We start from the raw sequence: 7,402 nt of genomic DNA, 5'->3' as shown, positions 1-7,402 counted from the left end.
TCCTTTCTCCGGCCCTCCTGCCTCCCTTTTATAAGGACCCTGGTCCCATCGGGTCCCCCAGACAATCCAGGGTAACCCCACCCCTCATCTCAAGAGCCTTAATTTGGGTACACCTGCAAAGTCCCTCTTATCCTGCCAGGTGACACCTTACATGCGGATTGGGGCCTGGATGTCCCTGGGGGCCGTGATCCAACCTAACACCGAATATATGAGAAAGTATTCCAATATAATGATTCTGTAACAAACCGCTGGACATGAGCATCAGGACCCCTTCGGATACTTAGGAGTAGATTGAACAAGAAACATGTAGGAACTCTGCTGAACACTGCAGAGAATTGCCCAGAGAAACCTGAAAAGAACAAACTAGATGGCGAGGTAGGTCTTGTGACCCAGAGCGGCCGGGGCGACCTGGAAGGGTGACGCTGAAGGGGGGTGCCGCCATTCTCCAGACCTTGTGAACCACCACGGAGCGGCCCTGCTACAGACTGGACCCGTGGATGGTCCAGAGGGGCCCAGAGACAGAGCCGCACGCGGTCGCTGGGTCTATGCCCAATGCACCAGGGAAGCCAGCCGGGCCAGGGCGACTGGGCGTCGGGTTGGAAACACGTGAGCCTGGCGTCTAGGCTCACCACGCGTGGAGACAGACCCCGGCTGGGTCACGGTCTACACGTGAAAAGCACAATGAAACTTCTAGAAAAGCATCTGAGAGCGTGTCCTCAGAGCTTGGAGGCAGGCAAAGGTTACTTAAACAGAAACATCCGTCCTAGAAGAAAAAGTTAACAAACTGGGCTCCCTCAAAATTAACGGTTCCTGAAAAGATGCTATTAAAAAAGATACACGCTGTACAAACTTCTGACAAAGAACTTGTATCAAGTGTATAAAAGCATCATACAAATCAGTAAAACCAGCCAATCTAGAAAATCCAAATGCCACGGACATACCAGGGCATTGCAAACAAAAACACAAGACCCCACCTCACTCTCACCAGAATGGCCCAAACCGAGGCCTCATGGGAAAACGGTCCCACGAGAGAGTGGATCCCCACCCCCACCCCTGAGGCCCGTGGGGGCTCAGGCAGGGTCAGGTGGCCCTACCTACCCAACTGGGGCAGCTGGATCCTGGCTCGCAGGATTCGGGGCAGAGGGCCTTTTCCTGTCATTCACCTCCTGGGGTCCTGCCCACCGCCTGGCAGCATTCTGAGCGGGGTCCGCATGAGGGTGTTTGGGGGACCGCCTGTCTGCTCAGGGCCCGTGGCTCGTGTGGAAGGGGTCAAAGCTCTACGTGGCCTATCGTCTGCTTGCCAAACCTCCTCAGCTCCAGGGGCCACAGAGGCGGGGCTTCCCGGCCCAGCCTGAGCCTCCCCGGGTCCCCGCCAGCCTTGCCTCTGTGCGGCCTCAGCCTCCGGTCCAGGGTCAGAGGGAGTGTCTGGCCTCTGGAGCGGAGCCCGGATGGGCTGGGGGCCTTCTCCTGCCCTCAGGGCTCCCGAGAGCTCCTTACACACCCTCCCAGCTGGGACCCCACGTCTGTCAGGGAGGGGGTCGGGGGGCCCTGGCACCTCTCTGCAGACCCCAACTCTCCAGAGCAGATGGGGGCACAGATGATGGAGAGAGAGCACCGATTCAGTCCAGGAACTGCCCCGGGTCTGCTGACCGCCACCAGGGTTTCAGCTCTCTGGCTGGTGGGCGTGTCTTCGGAGGAAGGGACATCCACCGAAACCCCGCCGCCCGCCACCCCGCAGTCCTCGTGGTGACCTCCCTCGGCATCTGGCCATTCACATTTTTATGAACCAACCGGGGTCTCGCGGGCTATGATCTGGTGGCGTTTCTCTCCCGGGATCACCGCCCGGCTGCCCGGGCCCCTGGGCCGCCCGGAGGGACGGGTGCGGCCCCTCCCCCGCCCTGTCATCCCCAGGGCCAGGCAGAGGCAGGTGGGACACTGCAGTCCAGCCACCCGGCCTCGGGGCCGGGCGGGGGGCAATGATTCAGAGCGGGTGTGCACAGGGCACCACGCACCGTCCTCGTGGACCCCGGGTTTGCCAGGTGGGGGCCCGGGAGGGTGCTTCCCAGCTCCTCGGGTTCCTAGCCCCCACAGTGGGTGTCCGGGCATGTGTCCTCGGAGGGGTGGGACCCCCGCCAGCCCTGGGGATGCTGCCCCCTCCCCCCCCGCCGTTGCTTTTTTGAACATAACCTGGAGCCACGGCTGATTCTTTTGCAGTTTGTACGAAGCCGGGCAATCTCTTCTGGCGAGGACGGCTGGGCGGCAGGGAGGGCGCCCGAGGGGCCACCGACAGGCTCGGGAGAGTGTGCCGCACAAGGCCTCCCTTTAGGTCTGCAAAGTTCTAGCCAAATTGGTTACAGTTGTTTTCTCAAGGGGAGGGGTCGCTTTAAGTTTTTAATTAAATAAAAAAAACTGTGATAAAATACACACAGCGTAAAAAGTACCTTCGCTGCCTCTAAGCGCGCAGCTCAGGGGCACTGAGCACGTTCACGCCGTTGTGCGGCCGTCCCCACCCTCCGTCTCCAGAACTTTCCATCTCCCCCGACGGAAGCTCCGTCCCCGTGAAACATGGACCCCGGCCCCTCCCCCAGCCCTGGCGCCCACCGTCCGCTCTCCGTCTCCGGGAACCTGGAGACTCCAGGGGCCTCGTGTGAGGGGATCACACGTGAGCATCACGTCCCCCGGGTCCACCCACGTGGTGGCAGGTGGCAGAGCGTCCGTCCTCGTCAGGGCCGAGCGACAGTCCAGGGAGCGGACGGACCACGTTTTGTTTATCCGCTTGTCGGTCAACAGACGCTGGGGTCCCTTCTACCTTTTTGCTGTTGTCACTAACGCTGCCTCAAATGTGGGCGTGCAAATATCTCTTTGAGACCCTGCCTCCCATTCCTTTAGGGATGTCCCCAGAAGTGGTGCTTTAGTTATTGCCAACAGGATTTTATACTGAGAAGAACACCTTTTAAATTCACTGATAGCATTAGACAGACCCTCCCCACCACACCCCTGCCATGCTGAAGTGTTTCTTGTTCTGAGGTCAGAGGGCCTGACCTGTGTCCATGTGCCCTGGGGACCCACAGCGAGAGACCCGCGGGTGACCCTCGCTGGCGAGCAAGTGGCCTGGGTCCCAGAGCCCGGGTGGGCAGACAGCACTGTAGATGAGGGTGCTTGGTAGGGCCACCGGCCCCACCAAGGGGCAGGAGAGGGTAGAGAGGACACACGTGTGCTCACCGTCAGGGACCGGCCCAGTACACAGTGTCTTCCTCCACTGTCACAGACTCTGGGGCTGTGGGGTCAGGGTGGGGCCCTCTGAGGAGGGGGTGGTGGGAGAGAATGGGGTAGGGCCTCACGGGGACCGGGGACCGGGGACCGGGTCTGGTCCATCTGCCAGACCTCAGACCTTGGGGGCCAACCTAGCTCTCGGGAGGAATTCTGTTTGCCCAGTGATTCAGATTAATAAATACGTGCACGAAGGTTTCAAATCAGCACGGCCCCACCATAAAACCAAATTTACTCTCCGCTCCCTTTCTCTTGCGTGGGAGAGCACGCCCCTGACCCCCAGCCCATCCGGCAGCGAGGGGCTCAGCCCCTCGGGGCCGGGAGGCTGACCCCAGCAGCGGGCATCGCCGGACGGCTCTCCCCGAGCCCCCACCACAAAGCAGGGAGGGACCGGGTCGTCTTTGTCCTTATCAAGGAAGCTCCCAGCCTGGAGAGGCCCAAACCTGCCCTTTCGGTCAACAGCGCCCAGAGATAATCCTTCCGCAGCTATCAGAGGTTCCCAGAGCCCCCGCCCACTTCCTCTTCCAGGCTGTGCGGGTCCTTGTTGAGAAATCGCTCCCTATCACCTGAGACCCGCGGTGACCGTCCGCAGCTGCCCATTTCTCAATCTGTGACGCCAGCAGCCACGGCACCTGCTTGCTGGGTGGGGGCTGGTGGGCCACACCCTGGGCCCTGGGGACGTCCTGTGAGGCAGGCGGGAGGCAGGCGGGGACGCGGGACCACCGTCCACTGGGGCCTGTGCTGTGATTTCCGGTACCGCCCGGAGAGGAAGGTGCTGCCGTGTAACCGCCACGGGACAAGATGTGACGTAGGAGGCGCCACAAACTCTACACTCATTCAATGTGCGAAAGGTCCACAAAGTGACACGGTGCAGAGTCAGCACCCGTTTTCGGGATTGAGGAAGCCGCTGCGAGGCCCTGACTCACCCGAAGGCTGGGGTGTGCGGTGTGGTGGGGTGGTGGACCCCCCACAGGGGCAGTGGGGGCGCTTCTAGGGACCAAATGAAGCTCAGAGGGTGCTTTGCTGACTCGTGTCTCTGAGCGGCACGTCCTGTGGTCACTGTTTTCCAGAGTAGAAACCTGAGGCCCAGAGAGGGTGATGCACTGGTCCTGGGCCACACAGCCGGTGGGTGCTGGGACCAGGACACTCACTACCTTCTCTCAGAGTCCTGAGCGCCGGCCCGGGCCAGGTGCCTCCCTCCTGTGTCATCCTCAAAGTGAGATAGCCACGCTTCCTACCACTCAGGGGTGTGCATTTTTGAAGGACTGAATTAAACCGTGAAGCCCCCAAGAAGCGTGCTAGCGTTCAGCACCCTGGCCAGTGCTGGCCCCTACTCAGGGCCGCCAGGGATGGGGCCAGCAAAAGGCACGACGGACTGCTCTGAGATGTTGTTCCGGCCCGGCCTTTTCCTGGGGGCGGGGGAGGGGGGCCTGGCTTTGGGGTGCAGGTGCTGACTCCCAGGGTGGGGTGTGCCCCAGGTGGGATTGAGGCCTCTCCCCACTGCGGGCCCTCGAGGGCACCAGGCCGTGGGGGAGGCCTGGGTCCCAGCCGTCTGGCCACTCTGGCAGGAAGGTCTATGCCCGCCTCCTCGTCTGCCAGCCCCACGGAGCCCAGTTTGAGAACAGCCACGAGGCTGCCTCCTTTTCCCACCCAAAGCTGGTCCAGGCCTCCCCTGGGTGGAGCCTCATGGAGGAGCATGGCTGGGAGCAGCCCTTAGGTCCTGTTGGCCAGAACCCAGTGACTCCAACAGCTCTGTGGGTCACCTACTTTGGGGTCTCAGCTGTGCCTAGAAACTCGAAGGGAAGTGACAAGCTCAGGGGGGCAGGCAGAGCAGTGACAGCAAGGCCTCCCCGCTGCTCTTCCCGTCCCCACGGCCGGGGCTGGGAGGAGTCACTGAACTCGAGCAAGCCCAGCCCTTTATCAGGCTTGGGTTGGGGGTGCTGGCAGTGGCCCGGGCCCAGGCTGTGCAGCCCCTGGGGACCCGAGGGCAGCAAAGGCTTCTGGGGCCACTGCCCTGGGCCAGGCCTGTCCCTGCATGTGGCCCCTGCTTCCCACACACGGCGCCCCTCCTGCGTGTCCCTTCCCCGTGTGGCCCACTTCCTGCAAAGATTTTCATGGACCCTGTTTTCAGATGAGGAAACTGAGGCTCAGAGAGGCAGCAGTGGGTCCCAGACTGGCCCTTCCCCCACGCCACCCCTCACTGCGCATGAAGCCCCCTGAGGAGGAGCTGGAGGGCAGAGCCACTGTGGGCTGGGGGGCCTCCCAACCCTTCACCCTTCTGCAGCCCCCATCGTAGTCCCGGCCTTGGCTCGGTGCAGAGACAGCAAGGGGGCGATGTGGGGGGCAGGGCGGCCCCGGCACCTGGCGCTCAGAAGCGCAACCTCTTGCCTCGGCCCGCCTCCTCGCGGCGAGGAAGGGCCTTGACTTTTGAGGCTGGATTTTCATAGGACAGGAAAGTGCATGGCAGCCAGGTCTGCCAGCTCAGGTCGGGCCCCCGGAGGAAGGCCAGGCCAGCCCGACTGTCACGGACGCCAGCGTGGGCACTTACCATGCATGCCCTGGACACCCACGGTGGCCCCGGGCAGCACCTTATGGGAGAGGTGCCTGGAGGGAGTCCAACCTGGGGGAGGGGACGTGCTGTGGCCTGGAGGCGTCTGGGTGGCCAGCGGTGCCCATTGCCTGCGCAGCTCAGTCCAGCCTCGTGCACACAGGGCATGTCCCCGAGGGCGAGGCCGGTGACTCAGATGAGACGGGGCTCGCGTGTGAACTCAGCTTGAATCCAGGGCCAGCAGCGTGGACACTGGTTGACCTGTAACCTCCCTGCCTCTCTGGGGGTGTGAGACGGGCAGGCCCGTCCGTCCCTCACTCTCCCCTTGGCCTGGGGTCCCAGCCCCCACCCAGGGCACCAGATCCCACCGGCCACTCTCCTGACCACAAAAGCCATGCGCTCTTGGGAGCCAGCCCCGTCCGCCCTGCCTGTCCCTGGACACCCGCCCCTGCCCTGTTTGGCCGCAGGTGACCGGGTGTCCTGCTCCAAGGCCGAGCAGAGGAGTCCGGTGGGGGTCTGAGTGTCTGAAGAACCAGCCTGAGGGGGCCCCACTGGCTTCCCCACTGCCGTCAGGCTCCTACTCCCATAGGAACCCTCACTCATTCACACACTTGCCCCTTCGTGTCCCCCATGCCCCCACCCTCCAGCAATGTGCCACAGGTGCTCTCTCCCACAAGTACAGCCAGATGGGGCCATGGGCAGGGGACGACTCAGAGACAGAGAACCAGGTGACCGTAAGAGCTTGGGAGAGGCCCCCAGTGCAGGAAGGGGATGCTCAGACAGCCCAGCCCCTCCCCTTTGTTGCCCCATGTCCCCAGCAGGGACCTCTGGTCAGACCCCCTCGCAGGCAGTGAGCTGTGGGTCCTGAGGAGGGGTGTGGCCCCCCGGGAGGGAGGGTTCAGCCCTAGGACCCAGCACCCCAAAAGGACCCGACGCTCAAACACCCATGGTCCAGGGCCGTGGGCTCATCACGCCATAATGCCTTCTCGGCTGGGCTAAGCCAGCAGGTGGCTCCCCAGCCCGGTGGGTGCAGACACGTCCACCTCTCAGGGCCACAAGGCCACATGTGACCCGAGCTGGCCCGGGGCTGCCCACTGCCCGCCTGGAGCCGGAAACCCCTGAAGCTCAGCCAGGGTCCCGGGGAGCGCCGAGCAGGGGGCAACGTCCTGTCTCTGGGGGTGCTGCCCCCCCGAGCCCCTCTGCAGAAGGGTGAGCCCCTGGCAGCCCCAGCAGCATGGGAGTCAGCGGCTTTCCAGCAGCAGCAGCAGCTCGGGGGCCTGGCTGCACAGAGGCGTGCCCGGGGAAGCGCCAGGGGTGTGGGGCACGTCGGGCGGGAGGATCCCTCCGGGCCGGGACCTGGGGAGCCCTCGGGAAACCAGGCTCCACCCGGCGGCCACGCCCATCTCTGCCCGTCTCCGGCTGCTGGCCACCCCCGGGCGAGTGCCCACTGTTTACCTGGGTGAGGGGAACGGCAGGCCCGCCCCGCCCACCCACGTGGAGCCACGGGGACCGGAGCCAGCTCTGAGGCTACAAAAAGCTCCCGGCCACTAGGGCTCTTCCTCAGAGGCTGCCCCCGGGGACTTC

Source organism: Prionailurus bengalensis, chromosome D1 (assembly GCF_016509475.1).
Source record: "Prionailurus bengalensis isolate Pbe53 chromosome D1, Fcat_Pben_1.1_paternal_pri, whole genome shotgun sequence".
Classification (NCBI taxonomy): Eukaryota; Metazoa; Chordata; class Mammalia; order Carnivora; family Felidae; genus Prionailurus; species Prionailurus bengalensis.
Note: the sequence above shows the minus strand (reverse complement) of the source record.